Here is a 20,876-nt window from a genome sequence, read left to right as displayed (position 1 = left end):
TAACAAATAGTCAATGACTAAATTCATATATTTGCCTATACAGTGAGTATTTTTTTCTAAGAAATTCCAAAAGGACCCAAACCGGGCTTTTCATGATTCCTTGTTACAAAACCTACAAAATACTAGTTTCCTTGTGTTTAACTTTGTTGTCATGCTCCTGGATAAATATTCATTTCTATTACATACAGTATTTTTATGCTTCACTCATTTTTTTAAGTTCACACAATTTTTTCTGTAGTCTTTCATTCATGTTAAAAACCTGTAATTTTCATCTATTTATAGAAGAGACAATAAATGCACAGTTGTGCATTTGGTGAGGTGGTGGTGTGTTTCCCTGGCATCATGTTGCTCTATTTATAGTCACTGTGCCTAGAGCTTTCTAAGTGGCAAATGGATGCTGCTGGATTTTTGTTTGGCTTGCTTTTACAATAAGACAAGTAAGGAGAGGTGAGCAAAGTATTTGTCACTGAAAGAAAAAAGTGAGGCAGGGTGGAAGTGGGATAGAGCAGGAAAGGTATTCAATATACTCTATACACAAAGAGAAAGATGTATGGGTGACTACTTGCAGATCATGACAAGAGGAAATGTGAACCAGTCTCTGGGTTTTGTTTGTTACATTAACTGTAAGATTCTGCAGTGAATTTCCTCCCTTTGCTGTGTCAGACCTATTAGCAGAGTTGGATTAGTATATAAACTGCTAAAATGCTGAAGTCTTTGTTCTTTTCTCTCTCCTTCTTTACCTCTGCCTTTTCCTCCCTCCACTTCTCCTTACTTTCTTTCAAGGAAACTAGCATTCTTGCAATTGTCCATCACATTTGGATAGTTTCTCATTTTACGAATCAGCTTACAGTACTTTACAAGTTAAAGGAGGTCCTTATTTGGATATGATCTGAAAATGATGGTCTTCCTTGGAAATAATGTAATAACTTATAAACCAGGTTTCTTTAATTATTTTAATTATTTTAATACAATCCTTTAGAGCTGTGTAGCTCATTCAGTCCCTCAAATACTCTGTGAGGTGCATAATATTATTACCACTTCACATATAAGGAAAATGACACACATAGAGGTAAAGTAACTTGTCCAAGTTTACATACCAAGTGATGGAATGAGGTTCTAAACTCAGATAATTTGACCCAGAGTCTATACCTAGCTAGATCAGGCTACTGGATGTAATCAATGATGCCAAAATTTCAGTTGTTTAACAGAGAAAGATTTTTTTCTCTCCAAAACTTGAGTGCTATATGGATGGTCCTCCCCAGCCAATTTACATCAAAGGATGACACAGAGATACAGGGTCCTTTTGTCCTGGGACTCTGCCCTCTTATGCATTGCTGGAAGCCTCTCTGCCCTACTATTGGGGAGAGCATGGGGGATCTAGTGTTGGAAGGCTTTATGGGTAAGTCCAGAAGTGACGTGCATCATTCTTCCCACATTCATTGACCAGGTTCAATTGTGTAGTCTGATAGTAAAGTGGGCAATGTCGTTTAACTGTGTGCTCAGGAAGAAAAAGAAGAGAACTTGATAGCTGTATAGCCATCTTTGCCTTAATATTCTTAATTATGATAACATATAATCTAAAAAAATTACTCAGTTTTGTGTAAGTGTATCGATGAGTGGTTTACATTGATAATCCTTGTTCAAGAGTTAGGAATACTTGAGACAAAAATTGTCTTTACATAGATGTCAATATCTACACCATGAACAGAATATACTAGGGAACAAAATGTTTTCTATGTCCTATAATTCTAAGAGAGAAGCCATGATTTTCTCTACTGAAGGAATTAGAAACTGGTAAGCTAGAAACTTCGATGTAACTTAATTCTACCAACAGTAGAATTGACCTGCTTTTCAATGTCTTAATGATCCATGATTTAAGTAAGATATATCCATCTTTGCCTCTCATCAACTCATTTTGTTTGCATGTATATGTGAATGCCCATTTCTTTGGCAAGATGTCACAACTATTACCTCCTTCAACTCACTTTTGTTTTTCAGGACTATGCAATGCTGCAAAGATTTTTTTTAATGTATAAAAATAAAACTGCTGGTTTTCATATCTCAAAATTATGAATCTCTCTCTTTCTCACCGTCTCCTTTTCTCTATTCCCATTGGTATATGAGCTTGCTCAAAGTAAAATAACCAAATGTGGTAAACAAGGGCTGGCCATCACCAAAACAGCACAGGCTACATCCCCACGGAGAGAGGCCCTTCATACTCATTTTTTCAGTTCCCAATAGTTCTCTCCCTTTTGCAGTGCATTGTATTCTTTGACATTATTTTCTTTACAATCTAGAAATCCTTTTCCCTTAATACCAATAGTATTTCTCATCCTAAAGTTCTTTCTCACCTAACAGGAAACTGTTTGCTGTCTTGGGGAAAATATTTTGCATGTTTGCATATAAATTTTCTTAGTTTGTCCATTGAGAGAAATTAGTTGAGACACTAAAAGTAAAATCATTAGAGAACAGAATCTGCCAGTGTTTGCCATCTTCCAGATCAATGTAAAATTTCTTTTAAGGATAAGAAATAGTAGTACCTCATTGGTAAATGGAATCAATGTGAATTTCTTTGTAAGAGTTCTACCTGGTGATAAGAATATTTTAATGTGCTTTACAAGAATAAGTTGTTTTGTTTATTCAGAGTGGCGGTTCTCACTACACCTAAGCTCATGGCTAACATTCTTGAATGTTAACAAGTAAACAGAGTGTGTACCCAGCAGAAACTTGCATCTTTCGCTGGTAAAACTTTTCAAACATTATTTTCTATGTTTATGAAATCACTTTTATATAATCTTCCAAAATAACTTTACCAAGTTCCTCAATTTCCCCAGAAGTATAACACATACAATGAAATTTACTTAGAATGAGCTTCCATCTTCACAGGCAGTTTTACCTCAAATTAAAATGGCTAGCCCAACACCTCTTTCGGTGACACTGACTATAATGGGTTTCATCTCAAGGGGGAAAAAGGCACATTCTACAATCTTTGATGGATAAAAGGACATTAATGTTGGATGAGGATATTAATGCCACAGCTGTGGGTCACTGTTCAGTCCAGAACAATAGGGGAAAAAAATGTATTCAACAACACAACACAGGAGTTCCATGAAACTAAATGAAATTTGACAGGAACAAACGTAAAGTCAGGCACTTAGGTTCAAAAAAACAGGAGCATGACTTAACAGCAGTCCTCCTAAAAAATATTTTGGGGGCTTTAGAACACTCTGAGACATAGCAATTTAGAAGGTCAGTATGACATAAAATGCAGAGAAGAGTCATCTAAGAACAGTAAGGTCCAGGATTGGTTAGCCTACATCTGGAAGTATTTTTAACACTTGCTTTCACTCAGTTTTTGACTGGACAAGTAGTATATGTTCATTGTTAGAAATACTGAAGGACAAAAAGTTATGATGCATATTATCACATTGCCCAGTATTCAGCCAGGCATTTTCTATACATATTAAAAAAATTTAGGTATAAAAATGCCATTTTATATCCTTCTTTTTCTCTTTAATAAGAATATGCATTTCCCAATGTCATTAAATTATCCTAAACCATTTTCAATAGTTACACTGAGCCATAATCTATTTAACCATTCCCTCATCGTCACTCTTCTCTATATGATAATCAGCTTTGGTCATGAATTTTTGAACAGTTCTCTGATTTTTTTATAGCACCAATATACAAATGGTGCTTACTTTCCTGCCCCCTTGCCAAAAATGGGTGATTGTTTTCCACCTAAGCCAATTTTACATATGCAAAAAAAAAAAGCTTATCTTGCTTTAATTAACATTTAATTGATTACTATGGAAATGAAAATTTTTGCATATTTATTGGCAATTCACATTTCTTCTTTCATGAATTAATTCATCTGATTTTTTGTCTATGTATCCACTGCAGTGGGAGTCACACTACTTTAAAGATACTTGCAAATGAGCATTCATTCAAAAGAGAGGGAAAAAGTTAAAAGGAACCAGGACTGACCATGAGGGAACCAGAAATCAGATTGCACCAGGATTCAAAGCAATTAGCCAGCTTGATAGAATGTTCTGGGGAGAACTAAATTCAAGTATTCTTTAAAAATAAATAAATAAAATAAAAAGCATAATGGAGGTCCAAAGCTAGTTTTAAACTATGCTTCCATTTGGGCAGAATCAGAGGCAATGAGGGAAATTTTAGATTTTATCTCAGGAGGACTTTCAGAAGAGTCTGAAATTATAGTGCAAATTTTGAGAATGAGTTTTGTGGAAAATATTCCCAGGTAGATCAGACCACCTACTAGTTTAATGATTCATGTGATTTCATAGAAAGTTGGACTCACTGGACCCTAAGGCCTCCTCTAACACATACATTGTGTGAAATAGACATGAGGGAAAGGCAAAATTTGACACTGAAATGGTACAAATAAGGCAAAAATTGTTGAGTTTTGGGAGTCCTTTGTTTTAGCAGCAAGCATACTCAGAAGTCACTTCTTAATACAAGTTATTTCTGATATTGGCAAATTTTACCAAATTCATGTTTGCAATTGGCTTGCAAATTCTGGGAATACGTTTGATGTCAGGTAGGGACACATACATGCCACCACCCCACCACAGTGCTGCCTCTCACTGACTTGATTCCTGTAATGCTTCCCAAGGAGCTATAACTTCCTTTGCTTCTCAGTGGGGGAAATTTGTTCACATTTTATATATCCATGTTTTATATACTTGCTATTGTGCTATGTCTTTGAAATGTAATGACTCAAGAAAATTACATTTAGTATCATAGCATTCCTCATGTTGGTAATTTATGATAATGGATGTCACTGTAGATTTAGGAGTCATTTATATTGTCCACCTTTTCCTATTTCTGCTAGATTAAATAAATTCTTCATATCGAGTTCTGCTACATTTTTCATTTTTCTAGTCTGTACCATTCACTTTCAGTGTATTTATAATCCTTTTATCTGGTCTTTGTAGTTTCAAAATGATGTCCTGGATATTTTAAGTTTTGAGCAATCAATGCCCTTCTCAAATTGCCCTCTTAAGTTTTTTGCAAAATGCTATTCTACATAATATAACTTTAAATTACCTACCTTTTCCTTTACTAGACTTAATCCAAGAAAGCTAATTGAACATTAAGCATTTTAATCATCCCACACTGTCAAACTTGTCTTCTCATTACTGAGAATTGGATAGGCCATGAGCTTAATTGTGCTCCTGGCAATGTAACTAGAGCAAAAGCTTGGTAATATGATTACTTTATAACTGTGGAATTAGTCTTGGAATTAGTCTTTATTCATATCTGTACAAAAGTATTATTTCAACAAATATATATTAAATGTAACTAAATCTGTGTTACTTCATTAGGGCTTTAGACAGTGCAGAGATAGGTAGGCCCTAGTATTTATCTCTATTGAGTTTACCGAAGAATTAGGAAGATAAATCAAAATTTCAAATAGCTACAAGATAACCCAGAACAAGGTAATGGTATATGTTACGCAGAAGAATAAGGAAATGAGGATTCAGATATCAAAACTGTCTTTATATGTACAAGTAATGTTCAAATATACCTCTAGGGTGATTCAAGCTGTCAAGATGACACAGCACATACTGAATCTCAGGAAGCTCATCTTGAACTTCTATTAGCAATGTCTTATAGAAATTGTTAATACAGGAGACAATCATCAAGACATAAAGTTACATCTAATGCAAGATGAGCCTTCCCGAAAACAGTGTCTTATGGAAGAGTAATGTTTATTTGAAAGTGGAGGGGTTACTTTTTTTTTTTGCATCATTGTTCATTTTTAAACAATATTTGCTTCCCCCCATGTAGGGGTTATTTTTTGAAAAATCAAGTGAAAATGTCCATAGTATAGTAAAATGCTAATAACTCTAATCCTGTCTTCTCTGGAATCTGCCAGGGGACCCCAGGGTTCTGTCAAGGCTCTGGTACTATTTTTAAATGTGTTCACTGAACAAACAGCACCTTTCAAAGACATTTCAAAGTAAGCTGTGAATTCAAATAGCATAGGATGTGGAACCAATGTAGGTGTAAATATGGATCCATTTTATCCCTTTTATCCATGTAGATCAATTAGTCTTGTGTTATTATTCTTGATAGGCATTTACTCTCAGCTTTAGGAGTTACCATGAATGTGAATTACCCTGATTATGCTTTTTCTTGTGATGGTTTCATCTATACTTATCTACTGAGCTTGAATGAAAATTTTCTAATGTAATGATAGCTATATGCATCTAATTGGAGACTTAAGCAGAGCTAAGAAACAGACTGGGAAAGCAAAAATCATAATGAGCACCTGTCCTAACTTTCACCTGTTGTCTACAACTTCAAAAGTACATCTAGGGCCAACCCGGTGGCGCAGCAGGTTGAGCGCCGCGCTGTGAAGCTGTCCGCAGCCCCTGCAGTACAGGTTCTATTCGCAGCCTCTGCAGTACGGGTTCTATTTCCGGCAGGCCCAGGGAGAAACCTACATGGCGCGGCAGACCTCTCCTGCCTCACCCACTGCTCCCCTCAACATTGTCTTCGGTCTGTCTGCCTGTTCTGCTCCCCACTCTGTCTCTGGTGAATTCTCTCACCCTCCTGCGCCACTGACCTATACCCCAGATCTTGTATAAATAAATAAATCTTTTTAAAAAAGTACATCTAACAGAGGATTCACATTCTTTTATGTGATTAAATGGCTTTTATGACCTAAATGACCTACTTATGTCTTAGAAGTTTTATATATATATATATATATATATATATATATTCTAGAAAAAATTACTATCCTGTATTGTAGGAGAGTTACTCTGGGTGGGAAACAATGGTAAAGGAAAAATATATAGCTTCCTGTAAGATGGTGAATTAATACACTTACAAGTCTCTTATCGGTCCTTGCTGAAATCTTATATTATTTCCTAACAGTTCTTCTACATTATACATACAGCTGAAAGGAATACCCAGATGAACTCATAAACTATGGCCATTAAGTCCAGAGATTCTCATATATTTTTAGTCAATTGGTTTTCCTGGAGATACCAAAGTAATTCAATGGGAAAAGAACAGTTTTTCAACATATGTGCTGAACCGACTGAATCTGTATATAGGAAAAAAATAAATCTCAACTCTTATCTCACACCATCCAGAAAAATCAGTCTGAAATGGATGACTGATCTAAGCACAAAATATAAAGCAATAAAAATTCTAGAAGAAAATGAAGTACAAAATTTTCATGACTTTGGGTTAGAAAAAGATTTTCTAGGATACAAAAAGCAAAATTCATCCAATACAATATCAATAAATGGTCTTTAAACAAATTTAAAACTTCTTTTTTTAAAGATTTATTTATTTATGCATACAAGAGCTGGGGTACAGGCCAGAGGTATGGGGGGGGGGGGCGAAAGGATTAACCAGATTCAGAGTAGGTAACAGAATAGGCAGACTGACTGAAATACACTGCTGAGGGGCACAGCAGGTGAGTCATTAGAGGTCTGTTGCACCATGTGGCAACCAGAGAGGCCCCAAATTTTTGAAAGGCAATATTAAGAAAATAAAAATAATAGTCACACATAGGAGAAAATGTTTGCAACACATAGCTGCCAAAGGACTTGTATCTTTACTATATGAAAAACTCTTACAACTCAATAATAAAAGACAAACAATTCAATTTAAAATGTGCAAACAAGGTAAGATATACAAATGGTCAGTAAGTACAGGGAGAGATGCTTATCATAACAATGAACAGGAAATATAAATTGAAACTCAACATTCCACTTGGTAGAAGGAATTCATTGGTAAATGAAAAGATCCAACATAGTCCTTATTTTTTATGGCATTTACAGTGTGTAATGAGAGATGCAGACAAGTTAATAGGCATTCACAAACAAGGGGGTATGTGTGGACAAAGAATGGTATAATGCAGACAATGAAGATGAAGAGAGAAAATATGACAAGTCAAAGAATGTAAAAGAAATTTACTAAGGGCCTCCCCGGTGGCACAGCGGTTGAGCGCTGGGTTGCGAAGATGCCCGCAGCCTCTGCGGCACCGGTTCGATTCCTGGCTGCTCCCCAGCCACCGGAGGAGGGTCCCACATGGCGCGCAGACCTCTCCTGCCGCCCGCTGCTCCCCTCAGCAGTGTGCTTCGGTCCTTCTGCCTGCTCTGCTCCCTACTCTGGCTCTGGTGAATTCTCTCACCCTCCTGCGCTTCTGACTATACCCAGTGCTTGTATAAATAAATCTTAAAAAAAAAAGAAAAGAAATTTACTATGGCTATTTAGAAGAAAAACCACAGGAGTGAAAGGTAGAAGGTGGTGGTGAGAGAAAACAAGCATTTAAGTCAAAAGTCAGGGGCCTCCCTGGTGGTGCAAGGGGTTAAGCACCACACTATAAAGCAATCCATGGCCTCTGCAGCATGAGTTGATCCCCGGCCAGCCAGAGAGCAACACACATGGCGAGGCAGACCTCTCCTGTCTCACCCGCTGCTCCCCTCAGCAGTGTATTTCAATTAGTCTGTCTGTTCTGTTTCCCACTCTGTCCCTGGTGGATCCTATCACCCACTGCATCTCTGGCCTGTACCCAGCTCTCGTATGCATAAATAAATAAATCTTTTAAAAAAATCAGAAGTCAGATCAAATCTTATGGTTGCCATAAGAATTTTTTTTTAAAGAGCAGCGGGCGAGACAGGAGAGGTCTACCTCGCCATTTGGGTTTCTCCCTGGCCAGCTGGGGATTGAATTCGTGCTGTAGAGGCTGTGGACTGCTCCATAGTGCGGTGCTTAACCCCTCACACCACCAGGGAGGCCCAGTTGCCATAAGAAATTTTAATTGTATTATAAGAGCAAGACATTAAACAAAGGAGTATGTGTCTGACTAGCTATTTTAAATGGTCATAGAAAAGGGACAAAAATCAACAATAATTTACAAGGTTTTAGCTTGAGCAACTGGGAAAATGTCGACACTACTGTCCAAGATAAGAAACAAAGTAGAAGAAGCAATTGGAGATGAGTGAGGTTTAGACGTGATCAGTTTGAGATGTGTATGGGAGTTTGCAGTGAAATTTTACATATGAATTTCAGGAGACAGATTTAGTCTAAAGTTATGTATTTGGGAGTCATCTGTAGAAGAGCTAAGAGGATGTGATAAGCTCTATGCTAGAAATATGCAAAGAATACCAAAAAAGAACAAAGGTCATCTATTAGTTATCTGTTGCTTTATGACAACCTGCCCTAAAGGTAGTTTCTTAAAACAACCCACATTTGTGTGCCAGGGATGTGGGCAGCACTCATCTGGGTCCTTCAGAGTTTCCCATGAAGCTGCAATCAAGTCTTAACTGGTACTGACAGCTCATCTGAAAGCTGAAGTGGGGAAGGATCCACTAGCACATTGACAAATTTTTGTCTAGATACCTTTTCTTGATGGCAGCAACTGGAGACTGTTCTTATTCTTTGTCCTGTGGTTCTCTGCACATCAGCTCACAACCTCACAGCTTCAACAAACTCATGGAGAGAGAGTGCCATCAACATAAAAATCATACCCTCTTGTTCTCTGTTCTCGGACCCGGCATCCCTCACCAACAAGAATTCTATTGTTTAGAAGCAATTTCCTCAAGGGGAGGGGATCATAGAAAGCCATGAAGAGCACTAGATAGCATCTGTGTGGGTGACCCACGAGTCACCTGCCTTTCCATCCCTATCCAGAAGAGGTCCATGTTGGGCCTCCCTGGTGGCACATGGGGTTAAGTCTCAGTGCTATGAAGCTATTGGCAGCCACTGCAGCATGAGTTCCATCCCCGGTGAGGGAGCTGACCCACATGGCACAGCAGACCTCTCCTGTCTTATCCGCTGCTCCCTCAGCAGTGTATTTCAGTAGATCTACCTGTTCTGCTCCCCACTCTGTCTGTGGTGAATCCTCTCACCCTCCTGCTCCTGTGACCTACACCCCAGCTCTGTATGCATAAATAAATAAATCTTTAAAAAAAGTTTGCATGTAAAAGTGACACATGAATTTGAGGAAAGATGTGTGAATTCTAAATAGTCAATGGAAAGGCAGAATAGGTGCCTTACTTTCACATTCTGATGTTGATTAGCAAAATTTCTTGATTCCTATGTTAAGATTGATCCTGGACCAAACTGAACAAAATGTAAAAAGTTGTAATAAACCTCGAACACAGCATGAGATAATAATCCCACAAAGTGGCTTTGTGAGGAACACCAAGATCAAATGGGTAAGAAAAAACTAAAAGTAACCCTGTTTACAAATGTGCAAGTGATCACAGGAAGACTACCACATGTTTACAGTGGAGGTGATCGTGGTAAGAGGAAGCACAGCAGAATAAGCAGCTATGAATGAAGGAGTATTTATTCAGTTGGTGTCAAGAGGTAAGGAAGCAAAATCTGTTTCTAAGCACGCTTCTGAAGAAGGAATAAGAATACGGAAAGGTGAGAATCCCAGATACCTTGGCCCTGGATGGGTTCAAAGATGGAAAGAGGCCAGAAATGGTGAGAGATGCTTGCAGGTTGTTTAAATTGATGTGATGGGGCCTCCCTGGTGGTGCAGCGGTTGGACGCTGGGTTGCAAATTCTGCCCGTAGCCTCCGCAGCACTGGTTCGGTCCCCGGCCACCGGCAAGGGTCCCACATGGCATGCAGACCCCTCCTGCCGCCTGCTGCTCCCCTCTACAGTGTACCTCGTCAGCCTGCCTGTTCTGCTCTCTGCTCTGGCTCTGGTGAATTCTCTCACCCTCCCATGCTTCTGACTGTACCCCAGTGCTTATATAAATAAATAAATCTTTAAAAAAAAAAGAATAAAAAAATATAAATTGATGTGATGTCAGGAATACTGTTTTCAGAATTGCAAGAACCATAGAAAAAAACTGAAATCACATTTTAAGAAATTAGCATTCATCATAAATGTTAAGTGTATAGAAAGGAAATTGCATGGTCTAAAACACGACAAAACTCTTTGATATTTGATATTCTAATTTTATAGGGTTATTAATGTATAGCATATTCATTTAATAGTTACTAAGTGTGAAAGTTAATATTATACTTTTCCTACTACTTAAAAAGTAGGAAAACTATAGTATTTCCAATTAATATTCAAGTTTGATGCTAAGTTAGCTATCTCTTAGCTGTAATGTGCCAAAAGTATAGAGAAAAAATAAAGCACTTTCAGAGCTATACAACCTATGGCTAAAATGAAGTTGAAATATCTTTCCTGGCTTTAATTTTTTAAACTATTCCTGACTTGAGGGCCAAAAGTGACAGTTCAGATCATGACAGAAAGAAACAATGTAAATTTAGCATATTCTGTATGTAATAATTTCAGGAACTTCCCTGATTTTAATCTTTCTCAAAGAAATGATTGGCATGAATTGAATAAAATATAAACAAAATATCACATACCCCAACTGAGAGAAAAGATATTTAGTATAATATTTGGTTCTTTTACCACACTCCAGGTTAATGTTGGATAGTTTTTATTTTTCTTCTCACAATACCCAGTCTTTTTCCTCTCTCCTCATCCAACACAAACTGTGATCATAAGGATGTCTAGAATGGGCCAAACTTTGTACCATATCATCTTGGCCATGGTGACTGACATGATAGGTATCTATCCAAGACAGTCAGACCCCTTTCATATAATTAATGTATAGATCCAGGGACAAATGAAGTGACTCTCCCTAGTAATCTTGCTACATAATCTATGTTAACAGCCTAACTCATCAATAGCTACCTTCTCCTCAGTGGGGGATTTCCAAGCTGGATAGAAATAAAGAAACAAAAAGCTATCCAGTAATACTTTTGAACCTTCAAAAAAATTATGAATACTGCCTGTCTGGGATGTTTTTGCCAATGACGTGAGCCTATAAATGCCCCCTTTCTCTTATGTTTCAGACTGTCTAAAAGATTAGACTGAATTTTTTCTGTTTTTTATTTACTGTCAAAAAATCTAGAGTAATAAAATCTACCAAAGATATAAAGACTCCATGTTTTGAAAGATATTATCAACTGTATTGTACTTATTAAGTAAAAAGTAATTTGTTTTACATTTTTAAAACTGAGAAATTTGTATCTACTTTAAACCTCTAATTAGGCTGAGGAAACTAGAATTACTAATTAAGTTGACAGAATTTCAACCATAAAAGGGAAAAGAAATGTAATGATTCATTAACTTGGAATCTAATCAAAGATAAAACCATTATTTCTTTGAAGTTTTTCAAAAAAGTTACAAAGGCTTTGGGGCCTGCATAACTGCCCTAACTACCTTTGGTTTCAGAGGGTCCAGTGAGGAAATTATGCTCATAAGGAGAAATCTCTGTTAGAGCACTTAAAACCTAATAACACAACACCTAGTTTACAAGCTTATGTCCATTATTCAACCTTGAAATATTTGAAGGTAAAGATGGTGGTGCAGAAACTACTAGCTGTACCTTAAAAGCAAAAATAAACAACTGGAACTACATTAAATTTAAAAGCTTTTATATCTCGAAGGAAACCATCACAAAAACTAAAAGACAAACTACAGAATAGTAGAAACTATTTGCACATAATACATACAACAAGGGGCTAATTTCCAAATTATACAAAGTAGTTACAAAATCCAAAAACAACAAAAGACAACCAAATCAGAAAACGTGAAAAATACCAAGATAATTTTTTAAGGAAAGACATTCACATGGCCTACAGACATATGAAAAATTGTTCAACATCACTTATGATAAGGTAAATGCTAATCAAAACCAAACCACAATGAGATATCATCAAACGCCTGTGAGAATGGCACATGTCAAAAAGACTGGGAAAAATGTTGGCCAGGATATGAACAAATAGGAACTCTCTTGGCCTGTTGGTAGGAATGTAAATTTGTACAGCCTCTTTTGAAAATAGTATGGAGATTTTGTAAGAAAAAAAAAACGGAAATACCATGTCATCTACCTGGGCATTTACCCAAATATATGAAATGACATGAAAACTCTAATATGAAAAGACTTATATTGGATCACAACAACATAGGTGGTAGAAATTACATGAAAATAGGCTATGTTGCCTGTTCTTTGTTTTTTCCCTGTTAGTAGCAGTCAAAACTATTCTAAATAACAGTATCCTTCATATATCATTACCTAAGAATCTAATAATGTATTTGAACTCAATAAATAATTGCTGGACAAAGAAATAATAATTTTATGAAATTCTTTTTTTTAAGATTTATTTATTTATGCCTACAAGAGCTGGGGTACAGGCCAGAGATGCGGGGGTGGGGTGCAGTGGTGAGAGGATCACCAGAGACACAGTGGGGCACAGAATAGGCAGACTGACTGAAATACACTGCTGAGGGGAGCAGTGGGTGAGACAAGAAAGGTCTGCCTCGCCATGTGGGTTTCTCCCTGGCCAGCTGGGGATTGAACTTGTGCTGTGGAGGTTGTGGATTGCTTCATAGTGCAGTGCTTAAAACCCCTGCACCACCAGAGAGGCCCTGAAATTCTTAATTATCAAAATATTGCAATTCCTAGTTTGACCAGCTATAGAATATTGTTAGAATCATTTGAAGAATCTACCACCATCATCCTTTTCTGGTAAAGTTAAGAATCTGGTGAGTCCATCTTGTATAAATCAGGCATTGTATCTATGGAATCACTATCTCAAATAATTTACTCAACTGGTTTAAGACTATTCAACCCAAGTCAGCCTAATTCTCTCCTGACTCAGGCTTGTGATTCCTGTACTGGTGTGGGGCCTTCCTTTCTGAACCTGCCTACAGTCTTGCATCTCCCAGGAAAATTTCCCCTGGCAATATTTCCCCAGATTGTCAACTTAGATTAAAATTTCAGGTTTTACAGGCAAGGCATGAGGGAAAAAAAAAGAAAAAACCAGCAGGCAAATATAAATCAGAGATATTCGGCAGGGGAGGGAGAGGAAGAGGGATTAAAACAGGGGCAAGAAGAGCACAAAGGACTGTGGTGATGGTGCACGGGTGACTTGGTGGTGGGAATTCTACAGGGACTACACCTGAGAGGAGAAATCAAACATTGTACAAAAATGAACAATGATGTTTTATATATGTGTGTGTATGTGTATAAACTTCCGGTTTTAGGGAAGGTGAATTGCTTTTGTTGGAATTTTGGATGCTATTTAGCTTTGACAGATATAGGCAGAGATGTTTTTATTTTTAAATAACTTCTGCTAATTCTTATGAACCTAATTTAGCCTCTTCCTATAATTTGTTACAAACAGCTCAGATATAAGCTGTTCTGTAGCAATCAGAACTTACATTCCAACAATTGTCTTGAAATCTGTTCATTCAATAAATACATATTTTCCAGAGTGAGGTTGCAATCTGGAATTTGGAAGCTGGCTCTGACGTCATCCTATTGAGGCTATCTATTCTTTTTATCATATATACCATCATGTACACACACACATACACATACCACACATACCCCCCCACACACACATCTGTCTCCCACTTGGGGGACAAGGGTTATATTTAATACTTTTCATATCCCAATCCATATTCACCCTGCCTGAGCATTTGCATAGCATTTAGCCCATGCTAAACACTAAAAATTTTTCTTAATAAAAATAATTATAATTCTAAAGACTAGAGAATAAGAAATAAAATATTGTTAAGACAAGTAATCAAAGAAAGGGAAGAAGGAAATTGACAGACATTTCCAGTAACACATTTAGCAGTTGTTTGTCCCTTGCTGGGCCTTTGGTCTATGTAGTTATTGTTCTGCTGGTGTCATAGCTGCCACTGGACTCCAGAGATTAGACCCCTTTTCTGCAATGGATCAAAACCTGATTATGGTTCAGGAGAAAAATCAGAGGAGCACTTTGAGGCCTCAAGGCTTGTGAACTCCAACAACAGGAGGATGTAGGATCAAAGTGTCACTAGCAGAACACCTATTTCGCATAGAATGAATAAATCCTGGGGAGTTAAAGGTTTTCAGAATTTTTGTGTCTGACTTTTCTGACATTATTTTAAAACTTTGATGTAGTTTAGCTGGCTTACTTTTCTGAGTCTATATTCATTTACCACAATGATTCTTCAACAGCAACTTTATGGGAAATTTTTACTCTTGAAGAAAATGACTCCAGCATTATTTTTAATTGGGAAACTCCCAATAATAAATTCATTAATTCAGTTAGTAAATATGAGTATATAGTATATGTAGGTTAAGGTGTTACCAGTAAAAATGGATCTGTCATTTAGGAGTTTATCACAAAGTAGCAAATATAAAATATGTACATCAAAAATTATAATTTGAATATATTGATATTGTAATAAGTTCTGATTCTAGCGATGGCATAGTGACTTGTATATGACTTTTAGTGCCAAGAGCAACTGGGAAGACTGGATAAAATATGAACAATAAAATGGTTGGAAAACATTGGAGAACCATTAAGGAAACAAGGCTATGAGAAACCAAGATCCTAGAGAAGGAAAGTATGAAGAGATAAGCTCTGTTTTCCCTTTCATAGCATTTGCTGATTGTAGGCCACCTTTGAGAGGTTGAGAATCTGTGTAAACTGTTAGACCAATAGGGCCTAGGAGTAAACAGTTCAAGTTCAATTTAACAAAAGTGAAGGGTTTATGGTAAACATATGGACATAGGGTAAACATCTAAGACTGTTCATTGGACAAGCTAGCAAGAACTAGACCAGCTCACATGAAACTGGATTCTAATCATCTCAAATTGAATTAAAACATGTTCTCTCCTGCTTAACTCCCTGCTAGGGAAATTTAAGTATAATATACAGAGTTGAAGCCATGTTTCCAATCACATCAAAGCTTGCATAAGATAGAGGATAACACTTTTTAAATTATAAGCAAGAGACTAGTGGTGAAAAGCTTAGGTTCTGGAATCAGAGGATATGGTGTTTGAATCTTGACTCCAGCTTACTAAGTATGGCCTTGAGTAAAACATTGATGATAAGGAAGGTGAGGCAGATCATGGGTTGGGTGCTTGCACTCTGAAAGGCACTGTACCTAAGGACTTTTCAAACATTTCATTTAACATTACCAATAAGTCAAAAGTATACAATAATCACCTACATTTTCTGATGAGGAATCTGAGACTTTTCAGATTCACTACTCATAAAATATGACTTTGGACTAATAACTTAACCTCTCCAAGCATCATCTAAGAAGAATAAAAAAGCATTTCTCAGGGCCTCCTTTGTGGCACAAGGGGTTAAACACAGCACTGTGAAGCTATCCACAGCCTCTGCAGCATAAGTTCAATCCCCGGCTGGCCAAGGAGGTGCCCACATGGAGCAGCAGACCTCTCCTGTCTCGCCCGCTGCTCCCCTCAGCAGTGTCTTTCAGTCAGTCTGTCACTCTGCCTCTGGTGAATCCTCTCACCCCCCTCCCACCTCTGGCCTATTCCCCAGCTCTTGTATGATAAATAAAATCTTTTTTTAAAAAAAGCATTTCTCAATATATCTTGTGGATCTAGCTAATGGTCACAAATCAAGACTACATGCAAGACTTAAGTGCAGGAAAATGTCTACATTTTACTTCTAAACAGTCTTCAGTCTTCAGCATTCTACAAATGCCAAAGCATCAAATTTCTATAGCTGCTGATATGATTAAATGAATTGATGTATACCAAGGACTTGGCCTACAGTGAACTAATAAGAGTTATCTGCTACTACTGCTATTAATATTACCTTTAACTCTCTTTTATGTGAATTATTTATATATAAAATGAAGCCAAAAATTTTACCTGATCAGTTAGATGCAAGAAATACAATCAAATTGAATTGTTCTAGCCAATGTGTTCATTTTGGTGATTGTCAACAATATCCATTTCCATTTGCCCTATGAAAAAAAGAATTCAAGATATAAACATATGGGATGAGGTGTCATGTTGAAGATATGTAAATCATATGGGATTGTGTTTAAAATGCCAGAAATGTTCCTGGATCGCCTAGTGATAATTAGGCAGACAGATGTCACTTCCCACCTGCTCCCTCATACCTTTACCTTCATACCTCCCTATTTGAGAAAATTTGGAAAGTCCAGCTCTTAACCCACTTCAAAGTTTATACTACACTTTATCATACAACCCAGATCTGCTTCCACATCAAGGACCACACAAATGAAGCTGCTCTTGCGTAGAAAAGCCTTTTGTTTATCATTCTTGGCATCTCTGGGCTCACAACTCCAGAGGGAAGAATCAATGTAGTCACTATTCATTTCCATCTATCATGACACCTCAAAGAGATGTCCTTCACAATGACACCATTTTATTCTAGTGCTTTACACAGTATATTCTTTTGTCTCATTAATAATTTGACTGACAATGATAAAAGATGTCCTGGAATTTAGTTTGCCTATGGTCTTGCTTCCTGGTAATTCCAATTATGTCCAGATGTTTTCCTGCCCTCTCTAACCCCAGACACTCACAAGGGAAATCAGACACATTCTTTATTTTACTTTCTGTTGTTATGGTGTGCTATTTACAAGAAAAGATGATTAGTTCCATGTTTTCATGTGGCTTTTGCTTCAAAATTCTTAAATCTATCATTAAAAAAATTAAATAATATTGGCCAGTACACATAACAAAAATGGCTTCCCCCATTCAGCCAATAAATGAAAGAAGTAAATCTCAGCCAATAAATGAAAGAAGTAAATCAAGCCCTCTGACTTTTCTTGTGATATACAGACATATAGATGTACATTTAGTAAGTAAAGAAGAAATTAAATACTTCCTTTTCTGCTATGACAAGGAAAGAATGGATTACCTTTTTGACTGAAACAATCAAAAAAGTAAAGTAAATATTTTTAAAACGTGAAAGCTTCCTTTCAAGATATTGAACATCAGGCATCAATGAACAGTAATCTGAGATGTGTGCCTTGTGACTACCCCAGCTCCCAACTTGAAAGCTTCCAGGTCATGTCTCAGGGGGGACAATCCACGCAAAGCCCGCTCAATACCCTGAGGACAGTAGAAGCTGGAATTCTAGAGAGACCAATACAACCAGCCAAAGTACCTAATAGGAGAAAAATGCATAGACAAAGAGCTCTGGAGATTTGCAGAGGGCATCCCTAAATTCATCATAGGGGTAGCATCACAATCACTTGAGAATGGGGAATTAATCACCAAAAAGGATAAGAAGAATCCACCAGGAATAGTGGGTATCTGGACATAATTGGAATTACCAATTCTCATTAACAAAACTGGAAAACCTCATCATTTATAGGGCACTGAGTACAAAACTTATTTCGAACCTTACTACTTTTGTAGTTTCTCTTAAAAGAGCTGAAGAACAAGATCTGAAAGGCTTAAACTACATCCAAGTAACTTAACTGTGGCTCAAACAAAGCTCAAGAATATTACAGAAATATAAAATAAAATCCACAAATTTGATTTTTAATAAAAAATAACTGAGTGCAAAAACAGAGGAAAACATGAATAATCAATTCATATGATCAATTCATGTCAATCAATTAAAACCAATCCAGAATGGATGTAGACTTAGCATGAACATACCAGAACACTAAAACATTTGTCATAACTTTTGCATGTCTTCAAAAACTTAAGTGAAGACATGAAAGATATGTAAAGGACTCATGAAATTTATAGACAAGAAACTGCAAATGAGGTTAAATATATACTGATTGCAAATAACAAATGATCAAAAAAGAGAAAACTACTAAATTTGAAGACATAGGAGAAGAAGCTATCTAAATTCAAATATAGACATAAAAAATAAATAACAGGCTGGGGCCTCCCTGGTGGCGCAAGGGGTTAAGCACGATGAAGCATTCCGCAGCCTCTGCAGCATAAGTTCGATCCCCAGCCAGCCAGGGAGAAGCCCGCATGGTGCAGCAGACTTCTGTTTCACCCGCTGCTCCCCTCAGCAGTGTATTTCAGTCAGTCTTCCTGTTCTGTTCCCCACTCTGTCTCTGGTGAGTCCTCTCACCCTCCCGCGCATCTGGCCTGTACCCCGGTTCTTGGATGCATAAATAAATCTTTAAAATAAATAACAGGCTGGTCAGGATCAATTTTATTGAGATGGTGACTTTAAGAGAAAAAAAATCAAAGGAAGTAAGAACATAGTCACAAGGATAGCCAAATAAAGAATACTCCCAGCTATCACAGGAAATGATTGGTCCACAGATAGCAGTTGTGAAGTATTTAATATAGTATTTAGCATCAATAAGCACCCAAAGATGAAAGTTATCACTACTAATGCTGTTGTTGTCCTTGTTGAACTCTTGGCAAACTGGACCAGACGGAAGGAAAGGGAACTCACGCATGCAGGGGTTTCCTCTGGCCTGACACTCATCTAAGCATTTTCACATTTATCATCTCATGCAATACTCATAATAACCCAGGAATATGGACAACCCCATTGTATAAGAGAGCATAGACTCTCAGGAACTGAGATATTTATACAAGGTCACCTAGAGACTAAGGTAGAGACAGGATTTGACCTCAGAGTTCTTGGCCATCAAATCTTGGACACTTCCCATGGTTCTACATTGCCACATGTGAGATTTGGGGTCTTAGGGAAGTTAAATGTTCCAAGCTGCCACACCTCTCTGTTTTGCCCAGCAGTCACAAATTCAAATGGAGGAGCATGATTAGCGATGTGGGTGAGAGGAAAGACAGGTCAGATTCACTTTCCAGTCCTCAGTTAATACTGGCATGATTGAAGGCAGGCCCAGTGCTGCATAGTCTTCTTCATAAGTTTTCCCAAGCAAAGTCAAAAATCTATAATTTTTTCTTGTTTTTAATAATTATGAAATTTCCTTATTTTAAAGTTCATACATAAGCCATTCAAAAGATGACGATGGTCCAATTGCAGACTCAGAACCACTTATTTGCCACCTCTAGTCTATGTAATTAATTATTTTACATAAATATAGATTTATTATTTTCTCTGAAAATAAAAGAATGTGTGTATGGTGAAATAATATTTGACAAAGATGTCAAGAATGTACAATGAGGAAAGAGTATTTTCTTTATTAAATGGTGTTTGGAAAACTGGATAACTACATGGGAAAAAAATGTACTTGGAGTTTTATCTTATACCACACACAAAAATCAACTCAAAATCAATAAAAGTCTCACACATAAGACCTGAAACTGAAATTATTAATGTATTAACAAATTTGTTTAATTGAATCTTGTGATCCTCTACCTTGTGCTGGTTATTTCTGAAGCTTTGTTGAGATATAAATTGAACAATATGAAATTTACCTATTTAAAGTGTAGAGTTCAGGGAGTTTCAGTAAATTAAGTTTTACATCACCACAATCCAGTTGTAGAACATTTCCATCAGTCCAACAAGTTATTCCACTCTAAATGTGACAAGAATTCCTGCTTTCCTCCCTGTCCCAGGTGACCACAGGTCTATATTCTATTTTTATAGACTTGCCTTTCCTGGCTATTTCATATAAATCCAGTCATATGGTGTAGAATATTTTGTGTCTGTCTTCTTCTACTTAGCATACATTTGAGGGATTCATTTGCACTATATCATGTAACAGTATTCTGTTTCTATCTATTCTGAAGCAGTATTTCTTTATATGAATGAATCATATTTTGTGGCCCACAACCTGTTGATAGACATCTGGATTTTGTGGATATAAGAATTCAACTTGGGTAAATTTCTAGGAGTGAAGTTCAGGAATACTGTGAGCTTGTGTTTAACTATTTGAGGAACTACTAGTGTGGCTACATAATTTTGCATTCAGATCAGAAATATATGAGGGTTCTGGCTTGTTCTCATAGTCACTAATACTGTCAGTATTGTTGATGATGGCCATTCTGTTGGGTGTGTGGTGGTATGTCATAATGGGCCTGATTTGCATTTCCATAATGATGAACGATTTTGACCATCCTCTTGTTTTCTCACTAGCTATGGCTAATA

This window comes from Talpa occidentalis, unplaced genomic scaffold, assembly GCF_014898055.3.
Source record: "Talpa occidentalis isolate TD23 unplaced genomic scaffold, MPIMG_talOcc4v2.1 talOcc4.9, whole genome shotgun sequence".
Lineage (NCBI taxonomy): Eukaryota > Metazoa > Chordata > Mammalia > Eulipotyphla > Talpidae > Talpa > Talpa occidentalis.
Note: the sequence above shows the minus strand (reverse complement) of the source record.